This window comes from Felis catus, chromosome F2 (genome assembly GCF_018350175.1).
Source record: "Felis catus isolate Fca126 chromosome F2, F.catus_Fca126_mat1.0, whole genome shotgun sequence".
Classification (NCBI taxonomy): domain Eukaryota; kingdom Metazoa; phylum Chordata; class Mammalia; order Carnivora; family Felidae; genus Felis; species Felis catus.
In genome coordinates, this window is record NC_058385.1 from 52,003,927 (window position 1) to 52,025,932 (window position 22,006).

The 22,006-nt window shown below is 39.7% G+C and overlaps 2 long non-coding RNA genes across 8 annotated transcripts in view; one reads left to right on the forward strand and one right to left on the reverse strand.

The window, feature by feature from the left end:
- The first annotated feature begins 472 nt into the window (after positions 1 to 472).
- The window catches only part of LOC109496163, a 237,489-nt gene continuing 215,955 nt past the window's right edge, over positions 473 to 22,006 (forward strand). For 5 of the 7 annotated variants that reach the window (XR_002152042.2, XR_006592380.1, XR_006592383.1 and 2 more), the window contains exon 1: positions 473 to 1,425. This is a non-coding gene — a long non-coding RNA (uncharacterized LOC109496163). The remainder of the gene's footprint in view (positions 1,426 to 22,006) is intronic. The other 2 variants (XR_006592381.1, XR_006592384.1) reach the window with 1 other exon arrangement.
- LOC123383075 overlaps positions 8,154 to 22,006 on the reverse strand; it is a 30,861-nt gene continuing 17,008 nt past the window's right edge. Inside the window, exon 3 of the long non-coding RNA XR_006592387.1 lies at positions 8,154 to 8,734. This is a non-coding gene — a long non-coding RNA (uncharacterized LOC123383075). The remainder of the gene's footprint in view (positions 8,735 to 22,006) is intronic.

Below are 22,006 nucleotides of genomic sequence, written 5' to 3' on the forward strand. Positions count from 1 at the left end.
AGGTCGTGAAGGCAGAGTCCTCATAAATATGATTGATGTTGTCATAGAAGAGGCCCCAGAGAGCTCTCCTTCACCTCTACCACCATGTGAAGTTAATGTGCTGGAACATGCCATCCATGAACCAGAAAGCTGGTCCCCATCAGACACCAAATTTTCTGGTGACTTATTCTTGGACTTCCTGGCCTCCAGGACTGTGAGAAATAAATTTCTGTTGTTCATAAGCCACCCAGCTTATGGTATATTGTTATAATAGCTTCTCTTTACTTCCAGGACATAACTTTTTATAGATTCTCATCTTACATCTCTGTTTGTGTCCTGATGGCTCCTTGCCCTGCATCAGTTCATTAGAGGTCAGTTGCTCCAAAGATGGCCAAGTTTCATGTATTTTTCCTGGTCAATCTCATTCATTTATATATTCTCTCTAACATTTCTATGGTGATGACTCAAAAATCTCCATCCAAGTTTAGACTATTCTTTCAACTTTCAGATCTATGTTTCTTCTCTGTCTAGTTAGCTTCCTCATATACATTGCAATTATTTTATTCATACAACATTCCCTTCTGAATGCTGACAACGGGAGAGCAACCAGCAGTTTCTTTGCCCTCAAGGTGTTCATGGTTCATGGTGGGAAGAAATTTTTTTGACTGTCCTCTCTAGAATGTGAAATCCTTGGAAATAGTAATTGTCTTTGTTTTGTGTGTGTCCAGATTCTACGAGGAACTGGAATATTAAGATGCCCAAAATATGTTCAGTGAATTAACTCATGAATCCTAGACACTTGAGGTCAAAAGAAATTTTCCAGTCAACCACTATCTCAATGAAATATTTGATTCTCCTTTAAAATATGCCAATAATTGGTCACCCGGTTTCTGCCCTCGTAGGAGGTCTATTGTTTGTCATTGGTGTTGATAGACTCCATGCAAAATGGCTTTTCTCGTTTTTGTTTTTGTGTTTTTCTTTCATTATGAGAAATAATGAACCAAGAGGAGCCTGGGGAAAATCCTAGGATATGTGAACAGAGGGAAAAAGAAATGACCATTATGTAATGAGAAAGTCATATAAACAGGTTAGAAAAAGAGACCGGACTATTTACCTCACGTAGCACTCATTCAAAACAGAGGGTCAATAGCTACAGCTGTTTCAGTTTTGCCAATTTTGCCCTCCAAATTAGACACGTGCCTTCCATTTACTTTAATAGGAGCCATATGCGTGCAGTTGATGGTGGTACTTATCACTCAGGAAGTGAAGTGCTGAGTTCCTGCCACCCACCCACAACCGTGGCTTTATAAGCCACAGGCAAATGAAACACAAACATGCTGCTGGCATAGTAGGAACCTGTGGAGCTCTGACAAAACCAGGCAGGAAGAAACAGATAATTGGGGTGTGGAGACTCTGTGCTGGCAGGCTGCTTGAGGATCATAAAAGGTAAGATCCTAAATTCACTGTCTATGTGGTGCTTTGATGAGGTCTTTGGTTGAAGCATTATGGAGGATATATCTGAGACTCTCCCATCTGGGAATGAAGCAGAACATTCATGGTTAATAAAGATAGCCATCCATTCATTTATTTTATTTTTTTTTTAAGTTTATTTTGAGAGCGACGGCAAGTGAGCAAGGGAGGGGCAGAGAGAGGGAGAGAGAGAATCCCAAGCGGGCTCCACACTGCCAGCTCAGAGCCCAACTGGGGCTCAATCCCATGAACCTTGAAATCATGACCCAAGCCAAAATCAAGCATCAGAGACTCAACTGAGCTACTCACGCACCCTCTATCTGTTCATTTATTGAACAAATGCTTGTTGGAGTTCCCAGAAGTTTTCTGCTAAAATATGATAACCCTTTCCATAGTACCAAGTTTGAGATTTAAAAACTATTTTTATAACTATAGTCAAAAGTATTCAGTGCAGAATTCTTTATGATATCTCTAAATTGGATAGTAGTCAGTGGTCAGCAATAGTGGACTTAATAAATAAATGATAAAACTTTCTCCCAATGAAATACCATTTGTAGTGGTTAGAGAGGCTTAAGCCAGTAGGCACTGGTATGGACTTCTTCCCGAGACATATTGCTAACTGAAAAAAGAAAAGTGTTTGTTCAACAGACTATGGATTCTCTGAAAGAATATTTCCCTTAAAAGCTTCATCGGTTTGGGGCCTATTTGCACCAATTATAGTAAAGACAAAGCTAGTTATCTTATCAAGTCAGTGTCCCAGAATTTAGATTCTGGTCAGTGGACCCGAAAGCCCTGTACATCTTTGCAGTGATTAGCTTAATAGTCTCCAGCTTGGTTTCTGTCTTGAGATAGCTCAGAAGTCCCGTATTATCCTTGTCCTTCAGCCTATAGTCCAATGACTGACTCCTTTCATTGGAGTTGATTGTCTGCTGTTTAGATAGGGAGCTCACAGGTTGGAGTGTTTAAAAGAAGTCTGAGGGAGAATGCTGTTGATTCCTCCTGCTATCTTATCTCCTGCTCCACTTTTAGCCTCAATTCCAACTTTATCCTGGGTCAGAGAATTTAGTGTCACTAACCCTACAAGTAAAAAGATGTACAGAATCTAAAACGCCCTTGATTACTTGCATCGTGAAAAGGTCTTTCATAGCACGGTTCTCTTTTCTTCCCTCTGTTTCCAGATGGGCTAGCATGCCCAGATTTTCTTCGTACAAGAAGTTTGTTTCTTCTTGGGGCTTAGTGAAGGCTGCATGAAGTAACCAATACAGCCCTACATTCTAGAGTTTTTCTGCAAATGGCCCCAGTATTTCAGCCTTGTTAGGCATGCTCTCTATATCTCACATACAACAGGTGATGGGTCAACCATCACGGAACAAACTTTTCTGACTTCTTAGTAATAGTCGAGATATCCTTACTGCCATCTACCACATCACAGTTCAGTCAATTCCACATTTATGGACTCCTAATACTCTACATCCAAGTGCTGGTTTCTGTATTAGACAAAACTCTTCCGGTTCCAAGCGACAGCAACCTAACTTAAAATACCTTAACATAGTTTGTCTTCTGTGTGTGAAGCAGGGTAGTTTTTCTTGAACAGCTGGATCTCATCAAAAGCTTAGGAGGTTTGGGATTAACCTCTTTGTAGTGCGTTGTCACGTCCAGGTGTTTTATATTCACCCATAAGTTTTATACTCGTCGTCAGATTCATTCTCAGACTCCTCGTGCTCACTTTTGACAACTATAGACTTAGATCTCTGAAACTGGCCCCAGAAGAAAAAGAAAGTCTTTGTTCCAGTAGCATAAACAGTCCTGGATTTTCCGTTGCCTCTGATTGGCCTGGCTATACAAGCATGTATGCACTGAATGGAGGCGGATCACAGTGGTTTGCAGATGATTGGCCAGGGCTGGTGCTCAGTCCCGGAGGCAGGTTTGATCACCGACACCTGAAACACTTTCAAGGCGGTGGCGTGAATTCCCAAGGAAAAGTGCTTTTATTGCTAGAATAAGAAATTACAGATGCTGGGCATGAAAAATAAGATATCAATATTAATAATATTGATAAATATTACATAATTACAAAGATATAAATATAAAGATAAATATTAAAGAAACAAGCTATTTATGGAAAGAGGACTTGATTTTTAAAAACAGAGGATAGGGAAGTGGAAAATCCCCAGTAGGCTGAATATTTTTGAGAGACTGTTTTTGAAAGAGCAGGGAAGAGATATTAGAAGCATTTGCTATCCTGCTATGTAGGGTTTGGGGGAGACAGTATTTTTAAGCATTTTTTTTTATTTTATGCTATATAATTTTCTGTCACTTTTCAGGAACTATGAGTAAAGACACCTTTTGTCAAAGCCTTTTGGATATATATTTGTACTGCCTTGTGGATACAAGGAATACTCTAATTCCAGAGGGCACTCCGCATTTTGAGGGGGGGTTCCATAAAATACATAGACACAATTGTCAAGTCTTTAGGGAGAATGACTAGCCTCAAGATAACATTGAGTACAGAATCTACTTTCAAGCAACAGACCATTTCAGTCCAGAACTCCTTCTTTGTTCATAGTCTTCTGTATTTCCAACTGGCAAAGGTCCTTGTAACAAAGATTGAGGGTCCTCTGTAGTGCTAACTACTGCAATAGATTAAATGTGAACAGTAGGAGTAGACAGCCCTAGAGTATCAGAAAGCATTGAAAAGTTAAATGGAAAAGCATGAGGATTTATTGTCCATGAAAATAATATAAAGCAGAAACTCACTTAGCTGCACGTTAAGATCACGAGGAAGCTTTCAAAATTACTAGTGCCTGGGACCTACCCGCAGTAATTGTCATCTAATTGGTCTGGGGGAGACGTGGCATGAGCACATTTTGAAAGTTCTCTGGGTGATTCTAATGTGCTGCCGAACTTGGGAACCGTCAGGCACACACTGAAGGCCACGGTTACGGGAACTGCATTTGTTGAGAACCCCTACATTTCCTCTAACCCCCTTCTGTTGTTTAGCTAAATATAATCTGGGAATGCCTAACTGTAATGCTGCTTCTATGAAGTAATGATAGCATCAAGCCCAGTACTCTTTCTGGGTTGCTACAAGGGACCATAACTGTGAAGCCAACAGCGTACTTCATGACCACGTTTCTGTATGGCATGTGCAGTAGATGGTTGAGCTCGTCCAGAGTTAAAGGCCAGCATGTAGATGTTAAAAACCTCTAGCAAAGGCTTCTGAGACCTACAGAGCAAAGCCAATATGCAGGCAATGATCTCCCAGCAAAGCTGTTTTGACTTTCCGTCCTTTTGAAAAAACAAGAGGACCCAGGTCACTTAGCTCGAACTTGGGATATGTGGCAATACTAGCTCCCCGTGGAGGAGACTGGCCATTGACTCAGGGAGAAATTGCAGATGCCACTTTGAGTTAGAGCCTAGGTATTTCACTTCGTTCCACCCCAGCTATCCCTCCCAAGCCATTACTGGGTTTGCTGGCCATCGCTCACCCCTGTTGCCCTCCCACCTTGCCAGTGTCCTGGGGGTGGGGCAAGGGGCCTCTCATTGGCAAAGACTGAGCTCATTATTCCCGAGGCTGCTTCCTCACTAGCACGGGTAGTAGCATCTTGTAAATGAGATCTGGGAGCAATTGCATTCTAGGTAATTGCCTGCATTTGGCATCTTTTAATAAGTAGAACACCTCCTGCTGTGCTGATTAAAAGGCGCTGCCCGCGAATGTTTTACACATTGCTGAAAACAACGGCAGCAAAAGAAGCCAGTGAGATTTATATTAATGCTGCATTGAAAAGGATCCTTCTGATGTTGCTGTCTTCCAGGAAAATAGCATTTCCTCAGAATCATTTTGGTAGTTTTCTCCCTGCAAAGGGCCATTCCTCAGGGTGAGGACCAGTAGAATTTCCAAACTAAGGGATTAAAAAGTGGTGTCTCACTTATTCTGTAATGAAAAGAGTTGGCCAGAGTGGAGTTTCTGCGTAGCAGTGAGTGCTGCCAGAAGCCTGCATAGGAAGGCAGCAGGGAAACCGGCATAAGGACCTCCTGGCTTTCAGGGCCGCCAAACCCCATCTCCACTACAGGGGAGTCCTTGCAGACATAAAGAAACAATGCCTTCTAATCCCCTTTTCTGGTTAGTCGGTGGTGCTGAAGGAGCTTTTACTTCCATAAGATTGTCGTTAGTGTGTAAGCTAACCCTAACCACCCTCAAAGAGGGGCTTAGAATCCTAGCTAATACTATCTCTATTGTCTCCATAATTCTGAGTGCTGGCTGCATTTAGCTAAGTGATTCTCACCCCGAGTCTCTTAAGGGATTGCAGTCCCACCAGAAGAAGAAGCTTGCTTGGGATTTGTTTTTGGTAACAAGTGAGTGAGGGCATTCTAGGTAACTTTTCTAGATACTTCTCACCTACCCCAGTTCTCACCCAGAATTGCCATCATTGGACAGTCTTGTTTTTCCATCTGCACTGAGTTCACTGTTGGCTACTTTTTTCCCTCACTTGCTCATCTCATCTGAGTCTGGGTGAGGAACTGAGCATGTGCGGGTCAGTGACATTGTCTGTCCACGCTCAGGAAAGTCAAAGCCTGCTCTGCTCTTGGCCACATGGGAAGCTTAGAGCTGGGTGCCCGCCCAGCTGGAGGCCCAAGGTTGGCCAGTGCTGCCTGTGCCTTGGGTATAGCAAATGCTGTGGGTGCACCACCTCTCCCCTCTGACCTTCACCTCTATAGGCAGAAGGCTGCTGCTTCAAACACCTGTGTTTTCTGAGGTTTTTTGTTTGTTTGTTTGTTTGTTTGTTTGTTTTCTTTTGCCACATGAGCTTGCTTAGCCCATACCCACAGCAAGCTGGAAGTGCCCAAGAGTGGATGTTCCCAAAGGCAACTCTCAAGGAGGGAATGCGAGTTTGATGAGTAAATCTGCCAGCTTCCTGGACTGGATGTTGAGATATCTGACAGGTGTGTTCTCTGCTTTCTCCCAGAATCCCCCAGGCTGCCCACCGTAGTGACTGGCTCTAGCACTCAGTCTTGCTAGCTTTCCCCCCAGCCCAGCCTCGCTCCCACACTCCCCTGCTTGGATTAATTCCTGAATAAACCACTTGTAGTTAAACCCTTGTCTTGGGTCCTGCTTCTGGGTGAATCTGGTCAGGGTACATTCTGAGGAACCCAGTGCTGTGTCTCCTAAGCCACATTTCTGCCAGCTCATGAGAGATAAAGTGCTCATTTCCAGTCTCATCTGCCTGAGTACACTGTTCATCCATTCAGAACTCAGGAGAGTAAACGTTTATTTTATTGAAGCTCATTCTCAAATCCTCATAACTTTTACTTCTCTACCTCTCCTAGTTTTGTCACAATAAAAATTTTAAATATGAAATTAAGGCCTTGTAAATAAACATTAAATATTTTGCTCATAATCCACTCTGCTCCTGCCAAAGACATGAAGGAAAAAAATATACATTTTTTATTTTGTTTACAGTGGTGTAGTCTCATGCAAACTTAATCTCTTTAGAATTTGACAAAAATTGCTTTAGTTGACTGTATTAAATGTTTTTCTTTTTTTCTTTTTTTCCTGTTGGGTAACCATATTCAGATTTGTCTCTTTATCCTACCATTGTATGGTAGTTGTCTCTGGAAATAGAAAACCTTTTCAAAAGCCTATGGCTTTTTATTTTTATTTCTTCTTGGAGCAGAGTCAGAAACTTACAAATTGGAAGTGTATACCAAGAAGTGAACCCAGTGTACAAATTTTGGGGTGTTTATCCTCAATCTCCTCACCTATAAAATGGGCATGGAATTATTTTACCTATATAATAGGATTGCTGTTAATACCAAATGTGGGTAGAAGTGATGTCTGATAAGCATAAAGTGGTATAGAAATAATTGTTTTCATTTCCTCAGAGGTAATTATGGTTTTAAGGCAAGGAGGTTGCTAATTCTCAAGAATCTGGCTAATTTGAAAGTATAGGTGAGGTCTTCACAAGAACCTATTAACCTCTGAAGTGGAAAGATAAGAGATGATTTTCTGGGCGGTGCCCATCTATTCTAAGCATAGTAAATTTAGGTTTCCTATGGGAGTGGGGTGTTGATTGTTTTTACTTGATTCTTTGTGGCTAGAGGAAATTCCCTAAATAGAGCTTTTTCTAAAATTGCCAGTAAGAATATAAAACCAGGTTATTTGCATGGCGAATGTGGAAAAGTCAGCAAAATTCCTTGGAATTTAATCAAGAGCTGTGACTCTCAAATAGCTGCCTATTTCACATGATGCTTGTGTTGATCCCGGATTGGAATGCATCTCCTAGTCAAGTTTATTAAAATAATTTTGCTATTTGCCGCATATGTGACGAATAGAAACCATTGTTTCTTCCTTCCTCCCAAACGTGTCCTTGGTTAACTAAAACATTCTCTATATGAGGCAAAATTGGGAGTTGATTGATCATGGTGTTCATTACCAAACTTTCTTGATGGTTTTTACGAGTTTCTGTATTTGATATTCCCTTTAGTATCTTTTATCTCCATCATGTCCAGAATGTTCTCTCCTCGTGTAAATTTAGGCGAGTTATAAAAACAAACATCTCTCTCTCTCTCTCTCTCTCTCTCTCTCTCTCTCTCTCTCTCTCTCTCTCTCACACACACACACACACACACACACACACACACACACACACACACAAAACAACCCAAAGAATTATTTTTATTTTCTAGCTTACACTGACACCTGGTGGCCTCTCAAGCTACATAGGGGAAAGAAAGCCATTCTTGGGGCTGGACAACAGCTTGGTGTCATTTTGTGTCCTATATTTGGATCTCAGAGAATCTTTAATTTCTCATTCAAGCTCTAGATCCCTTCTAGAGCGCCTTGCCATGAACATCCAGCTTCTTCGTCACATTTCCAGTGATGAGTTTGGCTTCTTTGCCAAGGATTTTCATTATTAGAATTTTACTTCTTGCTGAGGTTAAACTTACTTCCAATTTATATGGCTTTTCTCCTCCCACATTTCTTCTATTACAGGGAATGTTGCTCTTGTTGTTTGGGAGAAAAGTGGAGGCCAGATGACTGTAAAGATGTGTCAGACATTCTAGATTCTGTTGGATCTGTCTTCTTGACTGGAGATTTTGTGTGTGTTTAAGGAAAGGAGGAGTTAGAACTAAATTCATGGTTCACCCTATTTTCCTTTGCCCCTGTGGTCATCAAGGAACTGCCTTGGAAAGTGAAGAACCATTGTAGAATTGGCCTATTTTAAGCCTGTTGGTATTTTAGCATACCACTGAGTCGCCTCTCTTCTCAACTGCTGGTCCGACACTGGTTCAGGGAAAACAAATAAATTATTAATTTTTTTTAATGTTTATTCATAGAGTGTGTGTGACCAGGGGAGGGGCAGAGATGTGGGCAGAGGATCCAAAGTGGGCTCCACGTTGGCAACAGAGATCCCCGTGTGGGGCCCAAACTCACAAGCCATGAGCCATGAGATCGTGACTGTGAGAGGGAATTCACCCTTCCTCTGCCTTTTTGTTCAGGCTAATGGATTGGGTGATGCCCACTCACATTAGTGAGGGAAGATGTTCTTTAATGAATCTACTGATTTAAATACTAATTTCTTCTAGAAACACTTTCATGGATATACCCAGAAGTAATGTTTTACCAACTATCAGGGCATCCCTTGGCCCAGTCAAGTTGAAACCTAAAATTAATCATCACCAAGGGCCTCAGTCCCTGAAACTTAGCATACTTTTTTCTCTTCTCATAGGAAACAAATAGGATTAACAAACTGTGCTTGCTGTTTATTCTTAAATAAGTCACTGTAACATAAGTTCTATATATTACACGAAGGAAGAAGGCATGTTGATCTTATAAAATTTGTAAGGTAAAATTTCATCAAAATTTTGCATGTTTAATGATTCTGTGACCAGTTAGAGACCTGCCTTTTCATGACTCAGAGGAAGTAATAGCATTGTGATTTGGTAGCACAGTTTGGGGCCCAAGAGTCAGTAAAAGGACACAGCACCTCCTCTCCTTGGGAGCTGCCACTGGTTACGGCCATGAGGTTGGGCTGTGAATAGTACGCAAGCCTTAGGGGTCCTGGATTGCTCAGGTGGGAGACACACAAACTGCTCAAAACAAGAGCAGAGCTGGTATTATTGGAGTGTTTCTTCTTAGCCCATTTTTGTCAGGCATAAAGGGATAGCCCTTTTTCTGGTCTAATCATCCTAAACTTTCATGGTGATTGAAAAATGCAAAGTAAGGTTCTGCCTAGAATGGGGAGATGTCTCTAAATCTTCTAAAGCTCCTAAGGCGTTTGGAACAGAATTGTGACATAGTGAAACAATGCTGGAGAGAGACACATGGAACATACCTTGTTCCTGCAAGAGCCCTGATTTTTGGGGGGCAGGGGTAAGTGGCTAATAGAGTGCCTAGAGGGTAACCATGCCTTACCATCTTTGTATCCTCAGCAAATGACACATCAGAAGGTACACAATAAATAAGATAAATGGGCAAAAGTTGGGGCTCCGTCGGGGAAGAGTAGGGGACGAGTCTAGATGGATAAAACAACTATGGATAACTCCCAAACGGTCTCAAATGAACCCTGGCTCTATGTCATTGGCTTTTAAAGATAAAAATTTAGGGGTGCCTGGGTGGCGCAGTCGGTTAAGCGACCGATTTCAGCCAGGTCACGATCTCGCGGTCTGTGAGTTCGAGCCCCGCGTCAGGCTCTGGGCTGATGGCTCGGAGCCTGGAGCCTGTTTCCGATTCTGTGTCTCCCTCTCTCTCTGCCCCTCCCCCGTTCATGCTCTGTCTCTCTCTGTCCCAAAAATAAATAAACGTTGAAAAAAAAATTTAAAAAAAAATAAAGATAAAAATTTAGTTGAATATTTGAGTCTGAAGCTATAATATTAAAATCCAAGAAAGGCGTACAAATGGGGAACTATAGTTACTAAGTGCTCTGTATGAGATTTATTAATTCACCCAAATCAAACACGATAGTGGTTCACTATCTAGTAAGCAGTTAACAATGGATCTTACCAAATGTCTCTATCAGGTGTTCATATAAGCTTTTAGCCAGGGTTGGATCATAGAGAATTCCTTTCTGCATTCTTGGAGCGCCCCAAATGCCAACTGTCTGTGGTTTTGATTAAAGATAGATCTATATGCCTTACATGCCAGACTTGCAGGCGGCAGAGTTGACTTTCTGCCATGAAATGTTAGCAGCCTGGCTTTCATGCTTACGCATGAAGGATCATCCCCCTAGCTAGGGGGAGGCTTCAGGGCTGCATGGGAGCAGGGGAAATATTTTTGTTAAAATAGCCTAGGTCTTCAGTCTACTAACGGTTTAGGGAGGAGGCATCAGTTTCATTTTGTGATAAAAAAAAAATATCCTAAGGGAGGTATTAAATCCATGCAGAATCAGACCTATACATACAGAGAATGAACCGGTGATTGTCAGAGGGGAGAGGATGATGGGATGTGCGAAATGGGTGAAAGAAAGTGGAAGATACAGCTTCCAGTTAGTAATGAATAAGTTACAGGAATAAAAGACACAGCATAGGGAATACAGTCAATGGTATTGAAATAGTTTTCTATGGTGACAGATGTTAATAACTATTCTGGTGGTGAGTATGCATAATGTATAGAGAAGTTGAATCACTGTGTTTTATACCTGAAACTAATGTAACATTGTATCTCAATTATATTCAAACAAAAAAAAAATAAACTGTGTTAGGGATGGCCATCAGTCTGGCTACTTTTAGCTTATAGTTTAAGAAAGAGTTTGGAAAAATTATACACTAGAAGACTTTTGAGCCCTGCCCTCCTGGGGAAAAGGAGGAGACGATTTAATCACGTTTATTAATGAAACTGTCAGTAAGAGTTTTGATAGCCATTTTTATATCCTGCAGGAGCTCCATTCCAAAAGAGTGTTATGAAAACTTTAAAACTCTCAGGCCAATTTTCCCTATGGCTTAAAACTCTTCAATGGCTCTTTAATGTTTCTAGAGTAATGTATGAACTCCTTAATGTGATGTTCGGGGATTTTCAAAATTTGATTCCTGGTTTCCTTTCTGGTGTCTTCATGCAACTCTTCCCAATTTATTGTTCTCCATCTGCAGACACCCAACATAATTTCACACCTCTGTAGCTTCTACTGTGGTCTCTGAAACACCCTGTAATTTTTGTGTGTGTGCTAAAATATATACGACCTGAAACTTTTCTAGCCATTTTTAAGTATAAAGTTCAGTGCATTAGGAACACTCCTATCCTCCGCAACCATCATCACTATTTAGTTCCATAGTTGTTGCATCCCTGCAAAAAGAAGCCCATACCCATGAAATAGCCATTCCCTGTTTCCCGAAATGGAATCCTAGAATAAGTAGCCTTAGGTGTCTGGCCTCTTTCACTTAGCATGTTTTCAAGGTTCCTCCATGTTGTAGCAGGTATCAGTACTTTATTTCTTCTGTAGTGGAATTACATTCCATTGTATGGATTTACTGCATTCTCTTTATCCATTCAACTATTATAGACATCTGGGTTATTTCTACCTTTTGGCTATTGTGAATAGAGCTGTTATAAATATTTGTATACAAATTTTCTCTTTGTCTCTCTGTCTCTCTCTTCCCCCTCCCTGCTCCCACCCCACATACATACCTGTCTCTAGAAGTGAAATTATGGGTTCATATAGTAATCCCATGTTTAACTAATTGAGGAACCACGAAATGGTTTTCCACAGTGGCTGTACCATTTCACATTCCAACAGCAATGTATGAGGGTTGCAGTTTTTTCACATCCTCCCCAACCCTTATTTGCCATTTTTTATTATGGCCATCCTAGTGGCTATAAAGTAGCACCTCCTGTTTTGATTTGCATTTCCCTAATGATTGATGATGTTGAACATTTTTCATATGCTTGTTGGCCAATTGTATATCTTCACTGGAAAAATGTGTATTCAAGCCCTTTGACCATTTTAATTTGTCTTTTTGTTGCATTGTGAGAGTTCTTTCTATACTCTAGATAGTACAAATCTAGATTTTTTTAAAGATCTACAAATATATTCTCCCATTCTGTGGCTTTCTTGATATGTCCTTTGCACAAAAATTTTCAATCTCGTGAAATTTATTTTTTCTTTTATTGCTTGTGCTTTGGTTGTTGTATTGAAGAAATCATTATAAAATCCACATCATGAAAAGTTCCCCTATGTTTTCTTCTAAGCGTTTTATAGTTTTAATTCTTAGGTCTTGGGTCATTTTGAGTTGATTCTGTATATGGTGTAAGTAAGGAACCACTTTATTCTTATGAATGTGGATATGACGTTTTCTCAGCACCATTTGTTGAAGAGACGACCCTGCAGTTTTGATACTTTGCTGGAATGCTTTCTATTTTATTTTTCCTTTAAGTCATATGTGGTTCTCCTAATCTGGCCACCCTCTTAGAGGCCTTTTTTTCCCTACCTTCTCATCATTGATCCTGGAAATGTCAATACACCTTACATTCCCATTTTCTGCTTCGTCTTCCCTGCTCCCCACTAACCTTTATTGGTGCCTTTCTCTGAGCCACAGTATTAACCATTTAATGCGACCTCTCCCCAACTTCATTGCTGTTGTCCATTGCTCTTATTTGATGACCTCTGCACTTAGAGAAGTCTTTGTCTACAACGGAATCACTGTTGTCATCTTTGTAGACTTCAAACATTGTATTGATGACTGGCCTCTTCCTTCCTTGCACAGTGCCAGGTTGTTGATCTTCCCTTTTCATAGCCATCATTAGTGAGCCTGTGATTTAGACTATCACCCTCAGAAACCACTTCCTTTATGGACTTAAAGCTCTGAAGCTCCTTCTTCTTAGCACACCCAGACTTCTGTCTCTTGCTCTTTTTTTTTTAATTATTTACTTATTTTGAGAGAAGGAGAGAGAGAGAGAGAGAGAGAGAGAGAGAGAGAGAGAGTGAGCGCACACACAAGCAGGGGAGGGGCAGAGAGAGAATCCCAAGCAGACTCCCACTGTCAGCACTGAGTCCAATGTGGGGCTAGATCTCACGAACCACGAGATCATGACTTGAGCCTAGATCAAGAGTTGGACACTTAACCGACTGAGCCATCCAGGCACCACTGTTTTGCTCTTGATGTTAGCTTCTGGCATTATTTATGACCTCTTTGCCATTTCTGATACTTCTCAAACAATATAAACATTTTGTAGTCTTTAAGTTTTTATTTTATAGAGGGGGGGAGAGAGTCACAAGCAGGCTCTATGCTCAGCATGAGGCAGGGCTTGATTCCATGGCCCTGAACCATGACCTTAGCCAAAATCAAGAGTTGGACACTCAACTGACTGAGCCACCCAGGCACCCCTGTAACCTTAAATTTTAATACAGTTTCAATCTTACAGAAAAGTTGTGAAAATAGTACAAAGAATTCGGTACTCTACATTTAGACTCACCACCTACATTCAGCCTCTTGCCTTATTCCATTCCCTCTCTCTCTTTCTGAATCATTAAAAAAAAATGAAAGCACCCCTTTATTACCCAAATATTTCAGAGTATACTTCCTATAACAAGGATACTCATTTGCATAAGTATAGTAAAATGATCCAAATCCAGATATTTACTATTAAATATTTCATCTAATTTATATTTCCATATTCCAATTTCATCAATTTTCCAATGTCTGTTTTTTTTCCCAATGCAGTATTCAATTCAGTATTACACATTACTTTGTTTTCCTATATTTTTAGTCTCCTTATATCGAGAACATTTCCACATCCATTTTTGTCTTTCCAGATCTTGATATTTTCTACAAGAATAAACAAGGTAAATTCTGGAATGTCCTTTGATATGGGTTTATCTATGCTTTCCTCATGATTAGGTTAACATGCTTTGTCAGCAGGAGCCTACAAATGTTCTGTCTTCAGTGTATCTTATTAAACATATAATGGAGCAGTGTCTTATTATTAGTGATATTTAACTTTGATTACTATGTTAAGGTAGTGGTCATCACCTCTCTTCACTGTACTATATTTCCCTTTGCCATTAATAATCTGTGGGAAGATGGTTAGATATTATATAAATGCCCTGTTCCTCATCAAACACTCAACACTAGCTTTATCACACATCAATGATTCTTGCCTAAAATAAGTCTTACATAGATGATGCAAATAGGTGACTACTGACGCTCCCAATTCTATCACTGCTTTTTATATCTATTAGTTGTCATTCCACTGTAAGGTGAAGCTTTACTTTATCCTGAATTTATTAATTTATTTATATTGTGTAAGATCATGGATTTTTGTTCTATTCAAAGGATCATTATATATTACTATAATTATTTTAGTGTCTAAATTTCCCAAGATTTAGCCAGAGTCTCTTTCATGCAGATTCTTGTGTCTCTTTGTGCCCCCATTATTCTTTAAACAATTCCTTACTTTCTAGCACAGGAGGATGTTCCAGGCTTCTCTTTTACTTTCCCTGATCCATGGTTTCCAAGAAACTCTTATTTCTTTTTGTGAAAAATGGTATTTTGAAATCAAGAGCTATATGCTAAGTGAGCTCATTGCTCCCAGGGGGTCAATGCCTCTAAGTCTTCTCAGCAGGAAAAACTGTGAGTGTGTGTGTAATTTTATTTATTTACCATATCTGTCTATCTATTGATCTATGTCAAGCACTGTGAGTTCCTACTAATACTTGGAATTCCAGTCTAGACTTCCCCATTTCTGTATCTGTAATTTCTTCTCCATTAGTGAGCAAATTGATTCCTATTATTCTCAATATATTGACCCATTTTCTCAATCCTGGAATATACACAAAATGGTTTCAGAATTGCTAATGCATATCACTGAAAAGCAAACTGTTAGAGTTCAATATTTGTTGGTTTTTTTGGTTTGTTTTTGGTTTTTATTTTTTGTTTTTTGTTTTTGTCTTGAGACTGCAGGAGGATTTTGAGTTTTATTTGGAACAATTAAATTTGAGATGCCTATTACATATCTGAGTAGATATGTAGAGCAGGGTTTCTGGATCTTAAGGGAGATGTCAGGAATAGAGCTAAAGTTTCAGGAATCAGCATGAAAAAATGATACTGAAATGATTTAAAGCAAGAGCACTGAGTAAGTTCATTAGGGAAAGGGAGGTTAGAGAAGAGACCTGAAGAGGAGGGTCCAGCAAAGGAGACTAAGAAGGATAGGTCAGTGAGACAGGCATAAATAAAGAATAGACTATTCTGCAGGCCAACTGAAGAAAATGTTTCAGAAAGGACAGAATCCTTAGCTGTGCCAAATGCTGCCAAGAATCCTAAAGAAAACATTTTTATGGTTTATCTACTACTTCCTTCTTCCAGCCAAGAGACCTATTCCCACCAGCTTTCACCCACTGGCTCTGGGCTACTAATGAGAGATGGACTCTTCTTAAAGGAGATCTTGGCCTCCATTCCTGAGGTCAGATTTGGTTTTGCTTATGAACCACCTCATCACTGTTCCCATACACCAAGGAAGAGTTGACAAAGACTTATTTATCTATTTATAATTTTATTTATTTATCTTGAGAGAGAGAGAGAGAGAAGGAGAGAATGTGAGCAGAAGAGGGGCAGAGAGAGAGGGACAGGGAGAGAGAGAATCCCAAGCAGGCTCCCTGCTGTCAGCACAGAGCCTGACGCAGGGCTCAATCTCATGAACCTAACCATGAGATCATGACCTGAGCCAAGATCAAGAGTCAAACATGTAACTGACTGAGCCACCCAGGTGCCCTGACAAAGACCAATTTAAAAACAGAAGCCCTCAAAATCTTAATCTCGTGTGAAAAAGCTAAAGGTCCTCTCTACTAGATCTAAAGAACAACATGCAGAAATAAAGGTAGTCCTTGGTGGGATGTGATGCCCTGCCCCACCATCCTTCAGCAGCCCCTCACCAGTGCCATAGGATTCAAGGCTCAGAGAGAGTGGACAGGAACCTACTTCTGGTTTGAGATCTTGGAGTGTAGCTGTGTCTGTTTCCCCCACACAACTGACTATATGGTGGGTGAGTTGGGAAGCTAAAAATGGAAATAAAATGTATTTGAGCCTCAGTTCAGAGACTGTCCTGTCCCTCATCCCCCATCTGAGTTTTTCAGTGCTTCAGAGAATTGGAAGTGTCCTGGAGTTCCCTTGGGCCTGACAGGGGAGAAAAATTGGCAAGAGGAACTTTTCCCAGGCTTTTAGTCAGGTGCCCATGACTAGTAGCTGGATAAAATGTGAGGGTAAAGAGTTGATGTGGATCATCAGGATACTTGGAATTTCAGTAGACCCCAAAAAGCCAGAGAGGAGAGAAGTGCAGTCATTTACACAGAATGCTGTCAGTATTCACCTGCAGGGCAAAGAAACTGGACAAAGACTCACCAGATAACACTAGAATTTCCCTGGCATTAGGACTATAGAGTTAACCCAGAAAATGGGTGAAAGAAAACTCAAAAGAATGTAAGGAAGCTATGAACTATAACAAGACTAACTATAATAAGACTATAACCATAGACCTGATGAGTATTTGGGCTGGACTGAGCACTGATCTGGAATTGGCCTGTTTTCCACCATCAGCAGAAATGAGGGTATAGAGCTAGTCAATTCCAATTATAGAGAAGGCTATATAATTATGTACTCAAGCATGTACTGAAAATGCATGTAGGTACTTGGAATAATTTACACATTTATTAACTTTAAAATTAGAAGTATGTAAATATCTAAAGATGAATCCTGATTTCCATCTCTACATGGTTGGGTTTTGTAAAATGTGAAAACTTCCTAGAAAAATAACTAAATCTAGTATATAATGATGAATTTTTACATAAAATCTAGTAGAATATTTAACCAGTTAATACTTGAATTGTAGAATATTTAAGTGTTCAAATCCCTGTTCATTAGTTAAGTAATTTTTTCTTTGGTAATTTTCTGAGCTTAGATTAATTTGTGTTTCAGTGAAGTTTATATTATCTAAGTTAGAAGTTGGTAAACTATGGCCTGTGGGCAAAATTGGGCCTGTTAGCTTTTTTTTGAAAAAAGATAAAGTTTTATTGGAATACAACCATATCCATTTGTTTATATATTGTCTATAGTCTCTGCTGTAATGGAGACCATTTGGCTTGCAAAGCCTAAAATAATTATCTGACTCTTAACAGCAAAAGTTTGCCAAACCCTAAACTAAGGCTTAATCAAGGCAAACGTATTCCTGGTCTTATCTTTACAATACTAAGTAGAGTTCATTTTATTTCCCTTTGAGCATATTAAGGTCTTATTTCATTAAGGCACGGTGCTTTCTGAACATAATGCTTAGAATGTTGCGAAGAAAGAATATTTAAAGATCTTGTCTTTTACAAAATGGGGCACCATGTACCCTGCTAATCCTAGGACTCAAGCTGACATTTATAGATGCATAAATGCAGTGTTCTTTAGCATGTCATAAAACCCGAAGTACTTACTAGAGTAGCTGGAAAAAAAATAGCCGATGTTTTGTGAGATGAGGTCAGTGTGGAACTCTCCTGACTCATTTTTCCCTTTAATTCTATATACTACCACTCTCATGCTGCAATATGGATCTTCTGCCCTTCAGAATTAGTTTGGGGGTCCCTGCATGGCTCAGCCAGTTAAGTGTCCAACTTCGGCTCAGATCATGATTTTATAATTTGTGTATTTGAACTCTGCATTGGATTTGCTGCTGCCAGCACAGAGCCTGTTGGGGATTCCCTCTCTCTCTCTCTCTCTCTCTCTGCCCCTGCCCCACTTGTGCTCTCTCAAAAATAAATTTAAAAATGTTAAAAAAAAAAAAGGCAAGTATAAATTTTACATGGGCAAAGAGCAATCCAGATATTTTCCTTTTGGTACCTGCCATTTTCTACTACAACATAAAACAAGTAGAGTGTAATTGGCTGTAAACTTCTACTTGTCCTTTTATACTAGGCTATTTAGGGGCAAAGTCAACAGAAATTCATTATACCTTCTCCAAAGGACCCTTTTCAACTTTGTACTGACCTCTGTCACGTGAGTTTGGGCACTAAGATTGTTTTCAGCTTTGTTGTCTGTGCTGGTCCTACAGAGCCAGTACCAAATGCCTAAGCATAAAATCCTATTCTTTCTTTTTTTTTTTATGTTGATCCATTTTTTTGAGAGAGAGAGCATGAGACAGAGAATGCGAATGGAATGGGGATGGGCAGAGAGAGAGAGGGAGACACAGAATATGAACAGAGATGGACGCAGGGCTTGAACTCACTAACAATGAGATCATGTCCTGAGCTGATGTCAGATGCTGAATCGACTGAGCCACACAGGTGCCTAAATCCTATTCTTGATGGCTTCTTAGAAGTTGGGTTACACGGAGGCTATGAGTGAAGCTGTGAACCCAGAATGCCTGGGTTCAAATCCTGATACTGCAACTGCCTAAATAAGGGTCTTGGGAGAAGCTAGATTTTTCTGTTTCACCTTGCTCATCTGTAAATACTTTTATTACGTATAATACTTGGCACATAGAGATATTATGAAGATTACAAACTTAGAAAAGTTCCTGGGGCATAGTAACTTCTCAAGAAAGTTGATTTTATTCTTTCCAAATAACTTTAATCCACTCTGAAATAAGATCGAGATTTTAGGGGGGCCTGGGTGGCTCAGTCAGTTAAGTGTCAGACTTCGGCTCAGGTCATGATGTCATGGTTCATGAGTTCAAGCCCTGCATTGGGCTCTCTGCTGTCAGCACGGAGCCTGCTTTGGATCCTCTGTTCCCCTCTCTCTCTGCCCCTCTCCCCCTCTCAAGAATAAATAAACATGAAAAAGAAAGATTGAGATTTTAGTGTAAATGAAGGCTGCAGGTCTGTATTGCTATATCAAAATTTTAAAAAAGTGTGAAAGTATGCACACTGTTAATACATTTGAACGTATGAGAGTAAAAATGAGTCAATTTGGCATGCTGTGTAGCTTTATGAATCATGATACCCACTGCACAGAGGTATTTTTCAGTCTGACATACTCTAAATACATCAAATATTTTAACAAGAAAAATCCTCTTTTTGATGAAATAAATGGCTTTTTGTACTATTTTCCTCTACCTCATCCCCACCTTCCTCCTTCCTCCACAGTCACTGCTAATAGCTTCATCATGGAGCCTAGCACAAGGTGCTTTCACAGGTAAGAGTATAAAAAGCACAGAAGCATGGTGAACTGAAAGAAAACATGGAGATGATATAGTCTAAGCAGCCCTGTTTGCTATGACTTCTAGCTCCTCCTAGAAGTGAGGAGAGGTGTCAATGCAAGACAATTCTATTCTTAATGACCCAGGGAACTGGTGAACTCCTATGACAGAGATTTAAATAGGATTTTGGTCCTGATTCTCCCCAGGTAGGTGGTCAACTGTTGTTGAGTAGATTAAGTACTAATAAGAGCATTTCTGTATCATTGACTGATCCATGGATTGGTTTGTGTCTTTCATTAATCAGACTTCTTTGAAATAAGAGGTGACATCTTAACTGCCATATTTCAGCTTATGGACTTCAACAAGTCTCTGATTACATGATAATACCATTTCTATTTGTCATGATGAAGTATGGGTAAATACTGAACCTGAGATATGACCCTTTTTAAAATTTTTAATTCTGGTATAATTAACATGCAGTGTTTTATTAGTTTCAGATGTACAACAGTGATTCAGCAATTCTAGACATGACTCAGTGCTCATCAAGATAGGTGAAGATTAGGACTACACTTAATTCACCCTTTCCACCCCCACTCCCACCGCCGCTCACCTCCCTCCTTGTAACCATCAGCTCCCTATATTTAAGTGTCTTCTTGTTTGTATTTTTTATTCATTTTGTTTAAGGTTCACATGAGTGAAATCATATAGTATGTCTTACTCTGACTTATTTCACTTAGCATTATATTATCTAGATCCATCCATGTTGTTGCAAATGACAAGATTTCATTCTTTTTTTTTATGGTTGAATGATAATCCATCGTATATGTATATCACATCTCCTTTATCCATTCATCTATAGATGGATTCTTGGGTTTTCTCCATAATTTGGCTATTATAAATAATGCCTCAGTAAACACAGGGGTGCATATATCTTTTTTGAATTAGTGTTTTCATTTTCTTTGAGTAAAAATCCAGTAGTAATACTATTTATAATATTTTGAAGAGCCTCCATACTGTTTTCCCACAGTGGCTGCACCAATTTGCATTTCTACCAACAATGTATGAGAGTTGATTTTTTTTTTTTCCCTCCACATCCTTGCCAACACTTGTTACTTTTTGTATTTTTGATTTTAGCCATTCTGACAGGTATAAAGTGATTTTTCATTGTGGTTTTGGTTTGCATTTCCCTGAGATTAGTGATGTTGAGCATCTTTCATGTGTCTGTTGGCCATCTGTGTCTTCTTCGGAAAAGATGTTATTCAATCTCCTGTCCATTTTTTAATCAAATTGTTTGTGTTTTGGGGTGAGCAAATGATTCTTGTCTAGTGAAAGGAAGATAAAAATGGAACTTTCTTACAGGGCACCTGGGTGGCTCAGGTGATTGAGCATCCGACTTCGGCTCAGGTTATAATCTCACCACTAGTGAGTTCAAGTCCTGGGTCGGGTTCTGTGCTGACAGCTCAGAGCTTGAAGCCTGCTTTGGATTCTGTCTCTGTCTCTCTCTCTGCCCTTCCCCTACTCATATATATTCTCTCTCTCTCTCTCTCTCAAGTATAAATAAACATTAAAAGATATTTTACAAATATTCCAAATTTCTTGGAATTTGAGAGCCCTACTTCTCAAAAAGCTATTAAATCCTTTCTGTGGAAAGTTCATTGTCTGGACCATCTATTAATAATTAATGGTGATCCTGAAGCATGAATTGGGTTGGCTAAGCTTATACCAGGGTCCTACCTTATTTAATTAGGGAATGAGTTTTTAGATGAGGCAAGATGTCTTCCCCTTTTCTATTTCCCTACTTCATATTTTTCTTCTATTTTCTCCATTTCTTTCACAATTTAAAATGTTTATTTATTTTGAAAGAGAAAGAGTGGGTGAGAGAGTGAGAGGCAGAGAGAGGGATAGAGAGAATACCAAGCAGGCTCCTCACTGTCATTGCAGAGGCCCATGTGGGGTGCAATTTCATGAACCATGAGATCATGACCTGAGCCAAAATCAAGAGTTGGAGGCTTGACCGACTGAACCACCCAGGTGCCCTTCTTTCACAACTCTCCCACCCCCACCCCTGCTTGTGCTTTTTCTTCTTTTATTCCTTCTCCCTTACTATCCATAAGGCATGTTATTGGGAGAATGGGGTAAAATAAGCCCTGCTCATTCAAGCCAAAATGGTAGGATATATATATTTAAAAAAGTAGTACATGAAATTTTCCATGGGAATTATGTTATTTAGGTCATAATTGTTTTGCAACTAACTTAAAAATGCCTACTTTAAACAGGAAAAGTCTACAAGTAAACAATGATGGAGAAGATGTCCATTAACACACCAGATGGTGTACTTCATCCATCTAATTGTTCTTTGCTTCTGCCATTATTCGTTTTGATTCTATTTGACTTCTCTTTTTTATGCTTTTTACAACACCGTATCTCTTTTTTTCTTTCACTCATATTAATTTCTAT